This window comes from Pantherophis guttatus, chromosome 3, assembly GCF_059756535.1.
Source record: "Pantherophis guttatus breed Tessera chromosome 3, ASM5975653v1, whole genome shotgun sequence".
Classification (NCBI taxonomy): domain Eukaryota; kingdom Metazoa; phylum Chordata; class Lepidosauria; order Squamata; family Colubridae; genus Pantherophis; species Pantherophis guttatus.
In genome coordinates, this window is record NC_142065.1 from 23,746,947 (window position 1) to 23,765,841 (window position 18,895).

Below are 18,895 nucleotides of genomic sequence, written 5' to 3' on the forward strand. Positions count from 1 at the left end.
TCCATGTAGGACTGATGTAGTTTTGACTGCATCAGCCCGATGATGAGATTCATTTGGAATTTCATTTTTATTGTAATATTAACAAATCTAATGAACTGCAGAGATCCCACTGTGAATTGAAAGGACCATTACTTGGATCATCATGATCATCATCAAGACCCGTGGTGGCGCAGTGGTTAGAATGCAATACTACAGGCTATTTCTGCTGACTGCTAGCTGACTGCAATTTGGCAGTTCAAATCTCACCAGGCTCAAGGTTGACTCAGCCTTCCATCCTTCTGAGGGTGGAAAATGAGGACCCAGATTGCTGGGGACAATATGCAGATTCTGTAAACTGCTTAGAAAGGGCTGTAAAGCACTGTGAAGAGGTATATAAGTCTAAGTGCTATTGCTATCATCATCATCATCCAGACTTTGAAGTATAAGAAAAGTACGAAATATTTTATGCAAGAACTGTGTAGAAACTAGCTTTTTTTTAAATCTCTTTCACCGTTGAAGGTAATTGCTTTTTTACTAGAAATGGAAGCGCTTCTGTAAAAGATTGAAAGAGAAGTATACAATTAAATATAACAACATTTATTATTTCTTTATATTCATAAAAATAAGAATACAATAACCCCTTCCTTAAAAATCCACATCTATATCCATTCATCTTTCATATAGTTTTAATAGGGGGAAAAGGTAAGGTGATGGATTCCTTTCACTAGAAATGCCTTCTACTTTATGTTACATTTTGTAGATATTTGATAAAATATCTGCCCCACGTTAGAGCAGGGGTGAAATCCAGCAGGTTCTGACAGGGTCTGGAGAACCGGTAGCGGAAATTTTGAGTAGTTCAGAGAACCAGCAAATACCACCTCTGGCTGGCCCCAGAGTGGGGTGGGAATGGAGATTTTGCAATATCCTTTCCCCAGAAGTGGGGAGGGAATGGGGATTTTGCAGTATCCTTCCCCTGCTATGCCCACGAAGCCACACCCACCAAGCCATGCCCACAGAACCAGTAGTAAAAAAATTGTATTTTACCACTGTGTTAGAGTATTGTAGTATCAGCTGGAGAATCCTGGGAATCCACATATTTTAACGTTCTCAAGTTTGAAAATCACAAAAGTGAATAATTACAACAAACAGGTTTCCCCAACTCTAAAGCTGAAAAAGAGCAGGATGGCTAGTATTCATATGGAAATCTCAACATTTGAGGACTATAAGTTAGACTGGGAAAATGAAAAATATCACAGGGGGGAAAAGCTGTAAAAACCTACAGCTCGTGCCCCCAAAATAATCTGGTTAAATCTGTGTGTTCCACCAGCATTGAGCTGAGTTCAAGATTGTCAATCTTTCCTTTTTTTTTTCTTTTAACGACCCCGTAATCCCTTGCATTGGGGTGGAGTCAGGTCAACTGAATGGAGCTGAGTGTTTACTGCCAGATGCCCTTCCGGTCGCCAAGGTAAAATTCACAGCATATATTTTCTCATTGTGCCCAGAGAGAGAAATATCTACCTAGGATTGAACTTTCCTTTGCCTTTCTTTCCTTCTCCACTCTATTTCTCTTTCGGAATTTGTTTCTCAAACTGCTGATGCAGATAAGAGATTTTGACATTCTGGAAAAAAAATCTGTTTCATTACAATTTTGCTCCAAGCTAGTTGTGTATGAATGAAATTCTTTAATGGAACAGGGAAAAGAAATCAAAAGCTCTATCCCACTATGAGCTGGGTGGGGGTGATTAAACCCCCATACATATAAACTTTCATAGCGGGATTCATTTTTCAGGCTGGAGTGCAAATCTAACAACATTTCAGGGCAATCCTAATCAATGGGCATATAATTTCCCTGAGCTGCAGATATGTTCTTGTTTTTATAGAGGTATTGATTGATACCGCTATAAAGATAGAATGAGGGAGGGATGTATAATCTTATAAAGAAATGGCAACACTTCACACAGTATTGTTTACTAGTTGTTCCCTAACATTTATCTTCATTGCAAAAGCTGAAAGGAAATTAGCAAATCATTTTATCTGACAATTTCTTCAGAAGTTGGGTTACAAAATGTTTTAGCTTTCTAAATAGAAAAAAAGATCTAAACTGAGTAACAAAACCTATCAAAAAGTTGAAGTTCCAATAAAAGTTTCGATATTTCTCTTACAAACAGGTAGCAGAAGCTGGATGGTGGTAGAAACTGAGAACAAGGATATTTTTCCCCTGTAATAATTTTAAAAAAATCAATGGGCATATTGGAATAGACAAAACTTGCATCAGAGGCCACTCACAGTTGAAGTCTTGAGTGATTTATAGAGCAAACTATAAAAGCTGTATATATTTAAGTGCCAAGTTTATTGCATTTGGTTTATGCCTGTTTTTTGACATGGTGTACTGCACATCAAAATCAACTGTGAAGTTACGTTAAATCCAAATGTTGCCAGTTAAACCAGAACTCTTTGGGTTCCTATAGCAACTTTGTCAAATCTGGCACCTGCTTCTGCTACATCCTTCAGAATTTACTATTCGAGGACTATCTGCTCTTGGGAGGTACAATCACAATGTATCTGGAGAGCATCAAGTTGATGGAATATGCTAAAGACTTGTGGGGGGGGGGGAAACAAGATGAAGGCATTTTAAAAGGTTGGAGGAAGGCAAGGCGGATGGAAACTAACCAAGGAGAGAAACAACCTAGAACTAAGGAGAAATTTCCTAACAGTGAGAACAATTAATCAGTGGAATGGCTTGCCTTCAGAAGTTGTGGGTGCTCCATCACTGGAGGCTTTTAAGGAGAGATTTGTCTGGAATGATATAGGGTTGTGATGACAAATCTAAGACCGCCTGGCACACATGGCCTTGCCTGTTTGTCTTCTGGGTTTCTGGTGCGCATGCGCATGGGACGATCAGCTGTCCTTCACGCACGCAGCAGTGCAGAAAACCAGTGTGGCCATACGCACCGCCCAGCTGATCATCGGGCGCGCATGCACACTAGAACCCAGTTCGGCTTTTCCGGAGCGCAATCCCTTCGCACGTGCAGCAGTGCCAATAACCAGCATGCACATGCGCACCGCCCAGCTGATCGTCAGGCACACATGTGCGCTAGAATCCAGAAATTTGGCTTTTCCGGAGTGCAGCCCTGACGAGCACACACATGCGAGATGTTTCATATAGGGTCTCCTGCTTGAGCAGGGGGTTGGACTCGAAGACCTCCAAGATCCCTTCCGCCTCTGTTATTCTGTTAAATTCTTTATCCTTACTTACTGCATATTTGCATTGATGAGTTATTTATGTTGAAACAGGCAAATACCAGGACCTCTCTTGCATACTTCAGCTCCATGGTTGTCATTTCACCTGAATTCAAAAAGCAGCTATTCCAGACCCTGAGCTGCTTGAACAGGTCTTCTTTTTCATGACTTTATTTCTTTGCACAGTCTTATGGCTCACTATTTCTTTACGCTCTTCCCTCACTCCTTTTCAAGATAGATAGGAAAGGGGAATGCTCCAGCACTTTAAAAGCAATTTATGTGGACTGAAGCATAAAGGTTAGACTGGATTTAAAAAAAAAAACTTGGCTATTGTGTAAGGAAAGAAAACAAAAATGATCATGCAAAGATCTGGAATAAAGAATGAAGAATATTAGATGCTGCTTGTTGGCTCTGGCCAGCCGTGGGTGGTTTCACAGCTGCAAAGAAGTAATTTGTTTCCTTGGCTGAGCTTCCTTAATGTACAGAGAGCATAATCTCTGTTTTTGCATTTACCTTAAAGAGTGAAGATTTTCTTCATACAGAATCAGTGATGCCTTCCTCAGGAAGAGTGCAGGACACTTGTGGCCAAAATCAGTACTTTCATCACAAGGAGTGAACCAAAAACAATATAAACTGGCAAACTGAGGGGGGAAAAGGAGTTTATGTAGGTAATCAATAAAACTTGGCTCTGTCAGCCTTACTAGTTCCTAGGATTTCCAGCTGCACAAATGCAGCTGAGAATTCAAAACCACAGCATCCTTCTCTTACAGTTTGCAAACTTCACTAAAAATCAAGCCATGCAGCTAATCCTGGAAATGTGTATTGAGTTGAGCTAAGCTGTCATTACCAAGGATTGGACAAATGAGGGTAATTTGCTTTAAGTACAACTTTAATAAAGGCGCTAGTCCTTACTGACCTCTGCCACACAAGTTCCATTAACATGACAAAGGCTATGGAGCACCATTTTCCATATCTTCAAAAAAAATAAATAAACCATTTGTAATTTGTGTTTTCTGTTGGCTTTTCAATCTCTCCATTATTAGTCATTCCTAAGGTTAATCATATACTGTATGGTGTGGGGCCAAGGTTGATTACTATTCATCCTACATATTTTCCAGCAACAAAAATAGCGGCTGAAAAACATTCCAGGTTTGCAATTGTGGTGGGTGTGGGCTAGTGTGCACTCACTTTTTTTCCATCTCACCTGCAGGCCATTTTGCTTTATCTGCACAAAGCATGCCAGTTGTCATGGCAACTGTTTAAATCTGCATTTATATAATGCTTGGCATCATTCTTTAAAAAAAAACAAACAGAGTCCAGATGATACCTTTCACTTATCTGTAGTATGCCATTGCTGCTTCCATTGCGACTACATGAGAATTTTTTTCAGGACAAAAAGTGGGAAAAGCAGCAGGAATTCTCCATCTGGAAATACGCTTCCGATTCCTCCATGCCCGCCCTTTCTTCTATAATCTTTAATTTCTAATTTAATTGAGCCATTGCAGAGCCCAAGCTGTTAGAAAATAGGATAATACTATCACACTAGATAAACCCATTTCTTCTCTTCCAGGAAATAACCATTAATCTCCTGAGAAAAATTAATGGGTGAAGAGCATTTGCTTTGCTTTTCTGTTTGTTATATTTCTTAATGCTTTTTGAAAACACTATTTTCTAAGTAACCTGTAAGTTTAACTAGATAACACACTTCAAATTATAAAAATATAAGAAAGACATCCCAATATAAAACAGGCAAATGTCAGTCACAGTAAAAAAAATAAATTCATTCGGTACAAAAGGACACCAGTGTCAGATAATTATTGATGTTGTTTAAAAGGTTGAAGATAGTAATAGTTTTGATAAAAGATTTTCTTGGATCATAAAGAATTGAAAGTAGGCAAATTCCTTTTAACAGGCACTTGGACAATCTTAGATGATTCTGAAAAAGCAGAGTAGAGTCAGACTTAGCTTGTTTCTTAGTTAAGAAAGCACTATGAAATCCCAGGAAGGTGGGACTAGACTGAAAAAAGAAGGGGGTGAAGGAGAAAGAGGAAGAGGAAGAGAAAACCACAATGGTGAATCCATTTCCATATCATTGCCAAGAAATCATCATAAATATGCCCATATAGTCATCCCAAATTGAATTTAAAGGAGAATTGTCTCTCACTATACATGTTGTTGTTGTTGTTGTTGTTGTTGTTGTTGTTGTTAAATAAGACAGTTCTTTTTACCCAGCTTCTAAATTTCTTTTGGAAAATCTTACTGAGAAAATTGCACGGAAGGACTTGTTCAGGCAACACGCAAGAATTACCGTATTTTTTGGAGTATGAGGAAAAGAAGAAAAAGAAATCTCCCTCTACCTCTGAACAATTTTGCCTGGTTGCAGCAAACAGCAAACAGCCTGCTTTACTTTCATTTTTGTTTTCAGCATAGCTTGATTAGCACAAAGAAAAAAAAATCTGCTCCAGCAATTTACCTCTTTGCAGCAAGCAGCAGAGCCCTGCGCAAAACAGCTGAGAGCAAATCAGCTGAGAGTCCGGAGGCCGATCCAATCAACTTGTGCTAATTAGGCTGTGCTGAAGCTGAAAGGAGCTGTTTTTTTTGCTGTTTGCTTGCAAGGAGGTAACTGCTGGGAGGCAGAGGCCAAAGGGTGGGGGCCAGTGGGTGGGCGGGGCTACACTCGGTGTATAAGACACACCTAAATTTTCACCTCCTTTTAGGGGGGAAAAAGGTGCCTCTTATACTCCGAAAAATACGGTAGATACAATTGAATGGAAGAAGAAAAGATTATGTGTAGACTGCGTTAATCAGTTTAAATTTGAAATGACTGCAAATCAGAGAGAAGCAGTCAGAGAACCAAATCTGAATGCAGGAAGGTTGGAAGGAAAGTGCAATGTAATCTCCTGTTCTTAGCAGATATTCCCTCAATTCTTGTATTATTGCTTTATTAGGCAATTGCCTAAAGAATGAGTCTTCTTGGTTTGTTTGGTTCTCTGAATTAGTTTCATGGGTGTAATTTTTCATAATGAAAAATTAAGGCCTTTATCTCTTGTTATTATAGCTGAAGTTCGAAGCTCCCAGATAAAGCATTAGATGTGTCTTTCATACAAAGATTCAAAGCTTCTTAGGTCAAGATACACTATGACATGTTGTCTTCTCCACTTCATAATGCCTACACCCACACTTTTCTCCCCTAGCTTTGAGGCTTTACCAAGCCAGGCTTAAAGTAAGAAAGTACGCCTCCTCCCCTCTGGATGGGGACCACTGATGGATACCATGCCTTTAATATATCTCCCTTACTTCAAAAACCCTGTTGTTAGCTGGGCTGCTTTTTCAAGAGCCTTTTTTGTTATCATCAAGGGATATATAAGATTGTTTGTCACACATGCCATTCTGCTATGTGCTGATGATGGGATTGAATTTTTAATTTCCCCAATTTCCCAACTGATGTGCAAATGCATGAAACAACCCACGTTGTTTGAAATTAAAAATACCAACTTGTCTAGTGTTTATATACATTCTATGCTAAAATAGTATATGATGAAATTGTTTTCTGTATTTTCATTGTAAAACCCTGGAGGGCTACTCTTTGTACCGTAGGCTTTAGTTTCTGAGCAGGGTCAGCCAACCTTCATGCAGCATTTGCCATCCCACTATAATAGGATGTGGGGATGATCTTGGGCAAGGGTGTCAAACTCAAGGTGGTCTGCAGGGTGCTTAAATCAGGCACTTGCTTGAGGCCACATAATTGTTATCCAGTCCAATCCAGTCCTCTTGCAGCATTCTGCTGGCTAAAATGGGCCCACACGGCCCATTTTCGACCAGCAGAATCCTGCAGGAAGCCAGAGATGCCAAAAACGAGCCATGCAGGGGCCTTGTAGGGCCTCTGCACAGCCTATTTTGAGCCAGCAGAGTGCTGCAAGAGGACTGGATTGGACTGGATTACATTTATGCGGCTTCAAGTAAGTGGCTGATCTGGATATAAAACAAGCAACATCCTATGTTAACACTACAGTTTAATGCCAGATTTTACATACTGTAGGTCCATTTAATCTACAATCAACAATCTATAATTGACAGCCATTTCTATTTACTATCTTGGAAATTTACCTCTGCTCTTAGATCTTGTATTATCATGTTATTTATGCTATTATATTTTTATTATTAGTTGAATAATAAAAATACAATAGTATAAATAGCTTTTCTGCCTGGAAAAGCAATTTACTAGTAAACCATGGGGTATAAATTTGGAAACAAAAAAGTTTAGTTGAGTATGAAGAATAAGTAATAAATGTTTGCCAGTAATATCTAGTAGAAGAGATAGGAAAATGTTTATAGTAAAAAATGTTTATAGTAAAGAACTATAGAAAGAAGAGAAGGGGGGAAAATGCATCTTGAGCCTGTGACAAACGCCCACCATGGCCACACCCACCATGACCATGACCATGCCCAGCTACACACACCCCACCCTGGTGCTCCAAGGTCAGACACAATCCTGATGCAGTCCTCAATGAAATTGAGTTTGACACCCATGATCTTGAGAGACAAAAATATAAGAGGCAGCTCTTATACAAAAGGACTGGGGGCATGGAAAATGTCTCAGAAAAGACCCTCCCTTGTTTCTTGGATTGAAAGGCAAATGGGGGGAGATGCATTTTTAGACTTGCAAGATTGATGTCAGCCCTGTGAGGTAGCCCAGACAAGAAGCACACTCAAAAGTACTAGCTCTAACTTTATTATAAGATTACATTAACATAAACTTGGAAATCTGAAAGTACATCTTTGCCCCCTCGCCTTTATATTCCAATAAATTAGGGAGGATCCCTTCTGAGCCATTTTCCATGCCCCCCCATCCACTGCTTCTGCCAGCTATGCTGCCGCTTATCTGATTGTGGTCTGGTCTGCAGCTCGTCCTCCTGTTTCCCAAGGTCATTCCCACCTACCATTACACCCATAGAGATTTTAGTTGGTGATATCATGCCATTCAAGGGATGCAGTGGCTCAGTGGCTAAAATGCTGAGCTTGTTGATCGAAAGGTCAGCAGTTCAGCAGTTCAAATCCCTAGTGCCACATAATGGGGTGAGCTCCCATTACTTGTCCCAGCTTCTGCCAACCTAGCAGTTCAAAAGCACGTAAAAAATCCAAGTAGAAAAATCTTTGGTGGGAAGGTAACAGCAGGGGTGGGTTCTGCTTAGCATTACTACCAGTTTGCATCGTGCTCGGTTCGCATCATGCATGCGCAAATCACTTCTGATGACGTCCGGGTCAATGGGTGGAGCTTCCTACCGGTTTTACTACCGGTTCTTGAGAACTGGTCCAAACCGGGGGCAACCCACCACTGGTAACAGCGTTCCGTGCACCTTTGGCGTTTAGTCATGCCGGCCACATGACCACGGAGACATCTTTGGACAGCGCTGGCTCTTCGGCTTTGAAACGGAGATGAGCACTGCCCCCTAGAGTCAGGAAAGACTAGCACATATGTGTGAGGGGAACCTTTACTATCATGCCATTATTGAATGGGCAATGCCAATTCTAGACCTGTTTAAGAGGGCAAATTGACTTAAGTCTCCTTTTAAAATTCACACCTTCAATATCAAACTGTTTTGAAAAATGTGAAAATATTGGCTTTACCCACCCTAGGATCAGCTCCATGTACTGTACTACATGGGCTGTTAGTTCCCCATCCTTGCCTTACTCTCAGATAATAAATCCCTCTTGGATTCCACTGACCAAGGCTCTGGGCTCTGGCTCTGAATTCTGTGAACTGTTTAGAGCTATTTGATGAGTCATGTTTGGCTTATTTAACTGTTCTTTCCTTTTCTGCTCTTGTCGAAGCTTTTACATTTTCAGGAGTTGCCTTTAATAACATGGAGGACTTTAACGTGTAAATTGTTCCCTGTAGTACCTGGTATTGACCTTTTTTCCCCATTCAAATTCCTTTAGGAGGAAAATACTTTTTTATTATTATTATTATACAGTCTGTTATTAAGCTTTACTGAATAATTCAAATGTATTCATCAGCACATTGTTAGCAAATGCATTTTTTTCCGGCTTGGAAAATATATTCTGGTTTCCTTGGCAAAGAAAGTAGTGTTCTTTATATGGTTTGTATAATTTATCCATCACCTCCATCCAAACAAGTTTTAAGTTGCATGCACAAATGCGTATTACTTGTACAAATATAGTGTACAAAGTAGTAATAATTATAATATAAAATTCATAATTAAGTCCAGTGGGTTTCATATTAATCAGTTATAGAAGCCTTCCAGAAAAGCCAATATTTTTAGCTTGTGAAGGCCACAAGAGAGGAAGCCATCTTCATGTTAAGGAGTAAGAAGGCGGGGAGTCCACACAAAGAAAACACACTATAATGTTCTTTTGCACCATACCTCCCAACAGGAGGAGATTTTATAAGCATTCTCCTCACTTAGCCAGGGGTAACAGGTCTACTTAGGAAAGGCAGTCTGTGAACCATAAAAGGTAAAGGTAAAGATTTCCCTTGCACATATGTGCTAGTCGTTCCCAACTCTAGGGGGCGGTGCTCATCTCTGTTTCAAAGCCAAAAAGCCAGTGCTGTCCAAAGATGTCTCTGTGGTCATGTGGCTGATATGACTGAATGCCAAAGGCGCACGGAATGCTGTTACCTTCCCACCAAAGGTGGTCCCTATTTTTCTACTTGCATTTTTTATGTGCTTTCAAACTGCTAGTTGGCAGAAGCTGGGACAAGTAACAGGTCCTCACCCATTATGCGGCACTAGGGATTTGAACTGCTGAACTGCCAATCTTTCGCTCAACAAGCTCAGCATCTTAGCCACTGAGCCACCACATCCATACTGATCCATATGATTCATACTGGGCTTTAAAATAAAGGCCAGCACTCTGATTTGTACTTGTAAACAACCAGGTAGTTTTACTCCCAAGGTTAAGCAAAATTATTATTGCTGTGTCCAAAATGGGTCCTCGCCTGGAGCCAAAGCCAATAAAGACCACCAGACATGAGGAATGGTGTTTACAGCTTCTTTTATGGAAGTACTCCAGCAAAAGGGTCTCAGCAGCTGAAGGAGCCAAGACCTCGAACAATGCAGAAGCACAAATGTTATACAGTTATGATTAAGGAAGAATCATACAATCCTTGCGATATGTTTCCTTTGATTGGATTCTTCTACTTTACCCTCCTTCTTCATACATTGCATGTTTATGTTAATAAGCTTTCTTATCAAAAGAAGTGTGTTTTTCACTATTATAATAAGTTAGAGGCTACCAAAGTTTATATATCTATGTGCTTAGCTAGCATCCTTATAGGGTGTCCTTCTAACTGGTAACTTTCTTGTTGCTAGGAAGTTGTGTCACACCGTTTATTAACCCTCATCGCAGCTCAACTTTCTGTATCAGCAATTCCTTGAATAAACTTTCCTAATTCCAACCTGAGTCCTTCATTATCAATATCAGTGAATCCCCACCTAAAAGTACTTAGAGTATGATGGTTGTAAAAGTTGGATCTTCCATAGAAGTCATTGAAATTTCCCAAGTTTAACTATCTGTGTGCAAGATTGCAAAATAGCAATAGCACTTAGACTTATATACTGCGTCACAGTGCCTTACAGCCCTCTCTAAGCGGTTTACAGAGTCAGCATATTGCCCCCAACAATTTGGGTCCTCATTTTACCAACCTTGGAAGGATGGAAGGCTGAGTCAACTTTGAACCGGTCAGGATCGAACTCCTGGCAGTCAGCAGTGAGTTAACCTGCAATACTGCATTCTAACCACTGCGCCACCATGGCTCTTGAATGACCCACAGCAGGAGGTAGCAGGACTGTACTATCATGAGCTGCAGCAAATATAGGATAAAATGGAAATGCAAACCGAAAGTAGCAACGCATTGCTCCAACAGAAGTTGGTAGACCCATTTTTCAAGGGATAGACTGTAAAAGTTTAATAATTAATGGAATCTGGTGGCATTGAAGCATTTATACCCATGTCGTCCACTCCCATGTCTTCTACAAATTTTACCATTTTCCAGAAAATATGGAGAGTTTTCTAAACACGGACTTTCAATTGAGAAAAGAATAAGGTAATCTGGAGCTACTTTTCTGCAAGTCTTCCTCAAGTGGATCACGTTTTCTATAGTTGAGTTCACACATTCCAAACTTGGATCTCTTTTTATGGAAATTGCTGAGATCTGTCATTTTGATTTTTCACAGCACCATATAGTAATGCTTGCTCAAGGGCATTCTGGAATTAAAACAGAACCTCTCACATCCATATGTATGGTATTTGTTTGGGAATAGCTGAATGTTGGAAAATAATTCTACTAGGCCTTAGGGTGGGAGTTGCACTGTAGTCAATGCAGCTGTGTGGTGATGACACCCAAGACTTGACATTCAGAAATTTAGTGATGTCCATTTTGAAAATCATGTGTTTTTCAAGAAACTTATATATCCACAGCCTCAATTCTGGTAACAGAAGCAAGAAATACATAAGAATGTTTTAAATGTCAAGCATATGCTTACTCACAATACACATCAGAACCAGAACAATATGGCTTGTGTACATGAGATGATCAGGACAGTAAATATTTAGAACAGAAAATCATGATGAATGTAAAATAAGAAAATGCCATGAGGATAAACATTCTTCAGATAAAAAGCCTTTCCTTTTTCCAGACTACCTTACTGCTGTATATACTTTTCCAGGAACTTCTAGCCAATAGCAAAAAGCTTATTATTCTAAGTGAAGTTATTACGTTATTATGATTAAATCAGAATAAATACATGGACAATACAAATGAATGCATTTTATATATATTAAAGAAAAATTGAAAAATGTTTTATAGCCCCAGTTTATAACAATGGTTTAAACTTGATGGTTTTATTTCTGCAGTTAGAATTTTCATTAGCAGGACCTAGTGGTTCTTGACATTTTAGATGTGATTGCAGTTTCCTATATGTCTAGTTTTAGAAAACTGCAAAAAAAAAAAAAGAGAGAGAGAGAGAGAGAGAGAAAGATCGATCCTAGGTATTTTGATTGATCTATTCTATTCTATTCTATTCTATTCTATTCTATTCTATTCTATTCTATTCCATTCCATTCCATTCCATTCCATTCCATTCCATTCCATTCTATTCTGTTCTATGGTCAAGCTAGGCATTTACTGAATGTTTGACATGCTGATCCTAAAAGTTTCGCCATCACTATTCTAGACAGTTACTTTATAAGTTTATCTAATATTGGCTTTGGTTCCCAGAGCCTGTTCTCTTAGTATCTTCTACCATCCTATCAACATTCCTTGGCTTTTAAAGTGTTTTATGGCTGAGTCTGACAGTGTTATTATTTTTGCCAAGTTCCTGGGAAAGCAATTAGGAAGACGGTGTGCTTTGTCTGCTTAGCCATCCACATAGTATCCTTTTCAATACCTCCCTTTAATAAAATGCCTATGATCTGTGCTTAGCCTAGAGAAGGTTGTATTCAAAACCCAACATATTTTGAAAAATACAATTTTCTTTTCTTAGCTACATAGTTTTTCTTTCCCCCACCCCCCAAATATTAAGTCTAGGATTTTTGCAGTCACCTAAAGTAAAAGGTACAATCTGAGCTCCTAGATCTCTCATCAGCTGTTTGTGATACTGGAAAGCTGGGAGTAAAATCTTGCTAGTAGAGTAGAATAGTAAAACCATGGCTTTTTTTTCTCTCTTCTTTTTTAAGAGCCCAAGGATAGAACTGTTTAAAGAAGAGAAAATGTGTAATTAAAATAAAATGTTTCTGCCAGCTTTTGAACTAGCAACCTTTGCTATGCAAATATTATAACTAGTACGCTATTTTAGCAGTGCTACAAAAAGAATTTATGGAGCCTATTAGAATGTAATGTGGCAAAAAAGGGAAGGTTTAAAAAAAAATACTTTGTAATGCCTGCATGAATCTCTGTGTTGATATTTTAGCTTTATATATAAATTTAACTTAGACTTGTTGTATGTATATATACACACACTCACACATAGGCATACACACATAATAAACATCTCTCTCTCTCTCATCTGCAATTGCAACCTGCAATCTTGAAAATCTTGCAAATCCTGTCAGTCATTTCTCAGCCCAGACAGGAATTTCTTAATCCAGTTTAAAGGTAAACTGGCATGGACATAGGATAGGAGCAGTTTATATGATAAATGTGAATATACCTTGAGTGGGTGACTTGATTTTTAATGTGTCATAATGTACAAATTCCCACCTCATTGATCCAGTGCTGTAGGAATAGAGCACAAAGTTGCAAAGTAATCAAGGAATATATGAGATAAATGGTTCTTCTTTTTCATCATAGTGTCATTTTTCCTGAACTGAACTACAGCCTCTCTAGTTCTCTGTGGTTCATTTAAATCTTAAGAGGATATCATAAAAGAACGCATTCCATTAGGATATTTTCAGATTGGAAAGTCTCAGCAGCCAGAGATGATGCATTATGATAGGTCAATGTACTGTATAATAAAATCTCCAACCATTTCATATAATACAATGTTCTCCAAACAACACAAAGTGAGATTCAAAAGACATTCTCAACCATGCTGAGAATAAAATAGAGAAAATTAAGCCTCTTTTACAAAAGAGGAAAAGTTTCTTTTTAAGTTTTTTATTAAATAAACATTAAAAACAGTGTGACCATCCTGGTTTTGTCCTTTCCATACATATTTTTAATATAACAACTAATATAATTACTACTTATCATACATTGCTACTTTGATCTTATAAACATATCCCTTGTCCTCATTTGTATATTTGTCTAAATAATATCCCGTTTCAGTTCTACAAACCCAAAATCTTTTCTTTTCTGTTCCGACTCCTTTTCCTCCTTTCCAACCATTGATACAGTTTGTTCCAGATTTTATAGTATTCTGTCTTGCCCTTATTTTTGAGTTCTAGTGTCAGCCTGTCCATTTCTGAAGAGGAAATGTTTTGTGATATTGCAAGATAGATTTCATCAGGACATTATATAGTAAGTACAAATAAGAGTAACAAAGATGATTAGGGGACTGGAGCAAGGGTGAAATTCAAATTTTTTCCCTACCAGCTCTGTGGTCGTGGCTTGGTGGGTGTGGCAGGGGAAGGATATTGCAAAATCTCCATTCCCACCCCACTCTGGGGCCAGTCAGAGGTGGTATTTGCCAGTTCTCCGAACTACTCAAAATTTATGCTACCCGTTCTCCAGAACCTGTTAGAACCTGCTGGATTTCACACCTGGACTGGAGGCTAAAACATAAAGAATGGTTGCTGGAATTGGGTATGTCTAGCTTAATGAAAAGAAGGACTAGGGATGACATGATAGCAGTGTTCCAATATCTCAGGGGCTGCCACAAAGAAGAGGGAGTCAAGCTATTCTCCAAAACACCTGGAGGGCAGGACAAGAAGCAATGGGTGGAAACTAATCATGGAGAGAAGCAACCTAGAACTAAGGAAAAAATTCCTGACAGTTAAAACAATTAATCAGTGGAACAACTTGCCTCTAGAAGTTGTGGATGCTCCAACGCTGCAAGTTTTTAAGAAGAGATTGGATAACCATTTGTCTGAAATGGTATAGGGTTTCCTGCCTGAGCAGGGGGTTGGACTAGAAGACCTCCAAGATCCCTTCCTAGTCCGATCCTGTTATTCTGTTAATGATACTGAGTTAGAGAAACCAGTGGACTGACTATATAAGGAAAACTTCCCAAATTCATATATTTGTAAGGCAATTGGATAACCCAGAAGGAATGTGTGTATTCTTATGTCATTCTTGACATTCTTGTTTTTAAAGATACTTCACTCTGATATTGAATAAGAATAATTCACTTTCTGGAAAACAACTATGGCGCTCAAGTTTACAAATTCCAAAAAGCATATATGTTAACTGTCAAATGATAGGATTATGAGATCAGTTTAGAAGATTTATGTCTGAAAAAATACCTTTTTAGTAACATATTAACTTTATATGGTGACTATGATGACAGACCTGGATTTTAATTTTAAATGCATTTTTGTCATTTTTCTCTTATAGAAGGTTAACTGTAAAATTATAACCTGCATAAATTGCATAAAGGCTAGTAGATTATAAGGTAAATAAAAGAATCATATCCAAAGAAGAATGTCTGGTTACCATCTTACAGCTAGGAACTTTAAGTGTCAATCATACTATATATCATAGTGGGGCTATATTCATTTTCAAACATCTACCATATTTCCTGCTGCCACCTGACTTGATTAGAAAATTTTTTGATGTAGGAGGATTATAGGAGTCACTGAGTACCTAAAAGCATATAACCCATTCCAGAATACTATAGTATGCTGTCTTTTCAGCCACTGGAAAGATGATATTGTACTGATATTATGAAGTCTTGATGATCTCCTTCTAATGCAAGAGCTTGTGGGATAGTGGGCATTTCTTGGAGAAAGTATAGAGAGTTTATTGAGTTTTTAAAATGATTATATTTTATTCAATTAATGTGATTGTGTGCTGCAGGATTACTGGTAAGAAGATTTCTCTAGGTTAGTCACTGTATTAAACGTTTTGTAGGGACAGATTTCAGTTAGATACAAGCCAATGAAGCAGAATTAGGACTGTAGATTGTTCCAGGTGGCTGGGACTACAAAACCTATCTGGAGATCATTAAAGCAGATGCATCTTCTTTCAGGATCATGTAACTGGAGTGGAAGCTTCTCCACAGCCTGCGAATTGGTGCGACTGCTTTAATAAGTTGTAGAGAGTTGCTACATTTGTGTTCCCACCAATATCTTTTTTTCCAAGTTTTTTATTTTTTTATTTTTTACAAACATATCAAATCAATGCGTGAACAATGTGGCACCTAGGTGCCACACATTCTAATGCAAATAAAACTAGTAAAATTAATCATAGTTATTACATTCAATCAACATATGTTTCTAATAATGATACACAATTATATTAAGTTGCAATCTGTCATTATTCAATTGTTCCAGGTTTTCTCTTATTATTACTTTTATTTTATTATATAAAAGTATGTACACTAATATTCCCCCTTCTCTTATTTCTATCACTTATTCTAAGTTTTAATCATCACCCTTTACTAAAAACATTTTCTTTCTATCCTACCTAACTTCTAGTCACCAATATCAAAGGACCTGTTTCAAATTGAATCTGAACCCTTGATTCCAACAGTATTAAAAAGAAATATTTTACTGTGGATTTAGTGTTGTAAATGAAAGTAATCTCAGTTGTTTACAACTGAGGCACACGCCAAATAAAATAAAATAAAACAGAAGCCATATGATTAATTTGCCACATTATTAGGTCCATGGAGGACTTCTTCATGTTGGAACAAATGCTACTTATTAGTTTCATAATTAAGGCCATTCGTCTATGAGTTTCAAAGCCTTCTAAATGTGCAGTTTAAGACTGAAAGACTGCCGCTTTAATGCAGAAATGTTTCATATGGTAATTTCACACTCTAGGAAGATTTTAATCCATATATTATTCAGCATTAGCCTTGGTTCAAAACAATAAAAGCATGATTGTGCCAAACGGTGCAGGCAACATCAATAAAATATGAGTTATAGACTCGGGAAAGAAAGAACCTACTGTACTGATTTATGGAGTTTTTCAATACCTGGGTTGCATAAAGAGCACTCTTGCCTTTGACATCTCAACAAGAACTTAAAATCCATGGGAAGGACTATGAAGACAATCTTACACTGCAAAAGTGTCTTCCATTGGCCTGAACAAAAACAAGGGGAGAGATTTTAATTAAAGTTCCCAGGGAAGCTACTGTGGAAGAAGAATATTTACCGGAAAAGAATGAAAACAAATGAGAGTCCATACCCATGCTGAATATGGGTAAGTGTAGTGTAGTTCAACATATTACACACTGAGTTAAAAAGTCTGTGTTTAAGGATAGGGGTCCTCCTTTGAGAAGAAGGGGTGAGCAGAGGGTTGGACCTCCAAGGTCCCTTCCAACTCTGTTACTGTTAGAATCAAAAACAAGTGAGAATGGAGAAAGCATGCTGTTCATTTGTAACAAATCACCATTTTTCATATGAAACCATCCATAAGGCATGGTGATCAAATGAAATCAACTAAGTCTGCATTAGTAAATAATGCAGACTTAGAGATAAATTATTCTTGACCTGAGGACATATGGTGGAGTGGATGTTGGTTCTGATCATCATCTCTCGTCATCATATTCAAGCTCCAGCTAAAGAGAAAGCAGCAGTCACACTTGGTCTGCCCTTTTGTTGTGAAAGAGCTGAAGGACCATTGGCTGCTGCCAATCAATACAAAGGGAACCTGGAGAATCATTTCTGCCAACAGTAGCATTAAGTTGCCCTCAAAGATATGTGGATAGACAACATTTTTCCCCCAAAAAAAACATTTGAATTGGTTCCCAGAATCCCTGGTTTAAAACACAGAGATGGGATTTCATTTTGATATGGATCTTTATCAGAGGTGGGTTTCAGCAGGTTCTGACCAGTTCTGGAGAACCAGTAGTGGAAATTTTGAGTAGTTTGGATACCAAATACCACCTCTGACTGGCCCCACCCCCATCTATTCTCTGCCTCCCGAGTCCCAGCTGATCAGGAGGAAATGGGGATTTTGCAGTAACCTTTCCCTGGAGTGGGGTGGGAATGGAGATTTTACAGTATCTTTCCTCTGCCATGCCCACCAAGCCACGCCCACCAAGCCATGCCATGCCCACCAAGCCATACTCACAGAACCGGTAGTAAAAAAAATTGAAACCCACCACTGATCTTTATTATTATTTTTTTTATTGAAAAAGTTTTTCAAATACAGATTTTTCCCCCTTTTTTCCCCCCTCCTCCCTAACCCCCCCTCACCCTCCCCTCCCCCCCGGCTTCTCCAAAATAAAATCCAAATTGATATCACATTGTATAATACTTTACCATCCTTTTACACCCCCCCCCATATGCTAACAATTTCTTTCTAACATTATTATTATATCCCCCCTATACTATACATTTCAAAGCAACATTCAGCTATAAAATTATATAATAAATCCTAATTTAGCATTTATTCAACTCATAATCTACCCATTTCCTCCACCCCCATAACATCCCTTTTCCTAAACTAAACAATCAGTAGCCTAACCTATCTCCACCCACTTTCCTACAGGTCTACCATACATAATATTTTTAATATCTTTGTTCTTCTGCCCACACCACTAAAAGATATTTCCATATATAAATAAAATCCTTAAATGACTTTAAGTTTGTAATCCATATAGTATCTTCTGTAATGTCTTTCAACTGGATTGTTAATTCCATCACCCATGTTAGGGTAACATCAAGTTCTGTTTCTAACAGTATATTCAGTATCTTCAATTACCATCTGCCCCCATCAATAATAAGTGTTTTCATATATAAAAAACCACCCGAATGACTTTATATTTATATTCCATATAGTATCTTTTGTAATGTCTTTTGTCTAGATTGTTAATTCCAACCACCACGTTAGGGTAACAACCAGATCTTCTGCATGCCCCAATTCCATAGTTCTCTTGCCTTATAGCTCAATATATACGTAATCCATTTTTCAAAGAGTCCAAAATAGAAAGTTCCAGTCCGCTCAATTAAAGGCCATCTTCCACATCCCAACTGATCTTTATTATTAACGTTGCAAAGTTTATTCAATTCCTGTCCCCACTTTTCAGAACTACAAAAGTAATGG

The 18,895-nt window shown here is 38.3% G+C and overlaps 1 protein-coding gene and 1 long non-coding RNA gene across 4 annotated transcripts in view; one reads left to right on the plus strand and one right to left on the minus strand.

The window, feature by feature from the left end:
- KCNB1 (potassium voltage-gated channel subfamily B member 1) overlaps positions 1-18,895 on the plus strand; it is a 195,363-nt gene that overhangs the window by 106,182 nt on the left and 70,286 nt on the right. The window lies entirely within an intron of this gene.
- LOC117663572 (uncharacterized) overlaps positions 1-18,895 on the minus strand; it is a 30,009-nt gene that overhangs the window by 6,932 nt on the left and 4,182 nt on the right. Inside the window, exons 2-3 of one of the 2 annotated variants that reach the window (XR_009622063.2) lie at positions 16,821-16,928; positions 12,805-12,933 (exon numbers count right to left, since the gene is read on the minus strand). This is a non-coding gene — a long non-coding RNA (uncharacterized LOC117663572). Of the gene's footprint in view, positions 1-12,804; positions 12,934-16,820; positions 16,929-18,895 lie in introns of those variants that run through there. The other variant, XR_004590743.3, reaches the window with a different exon arrangement.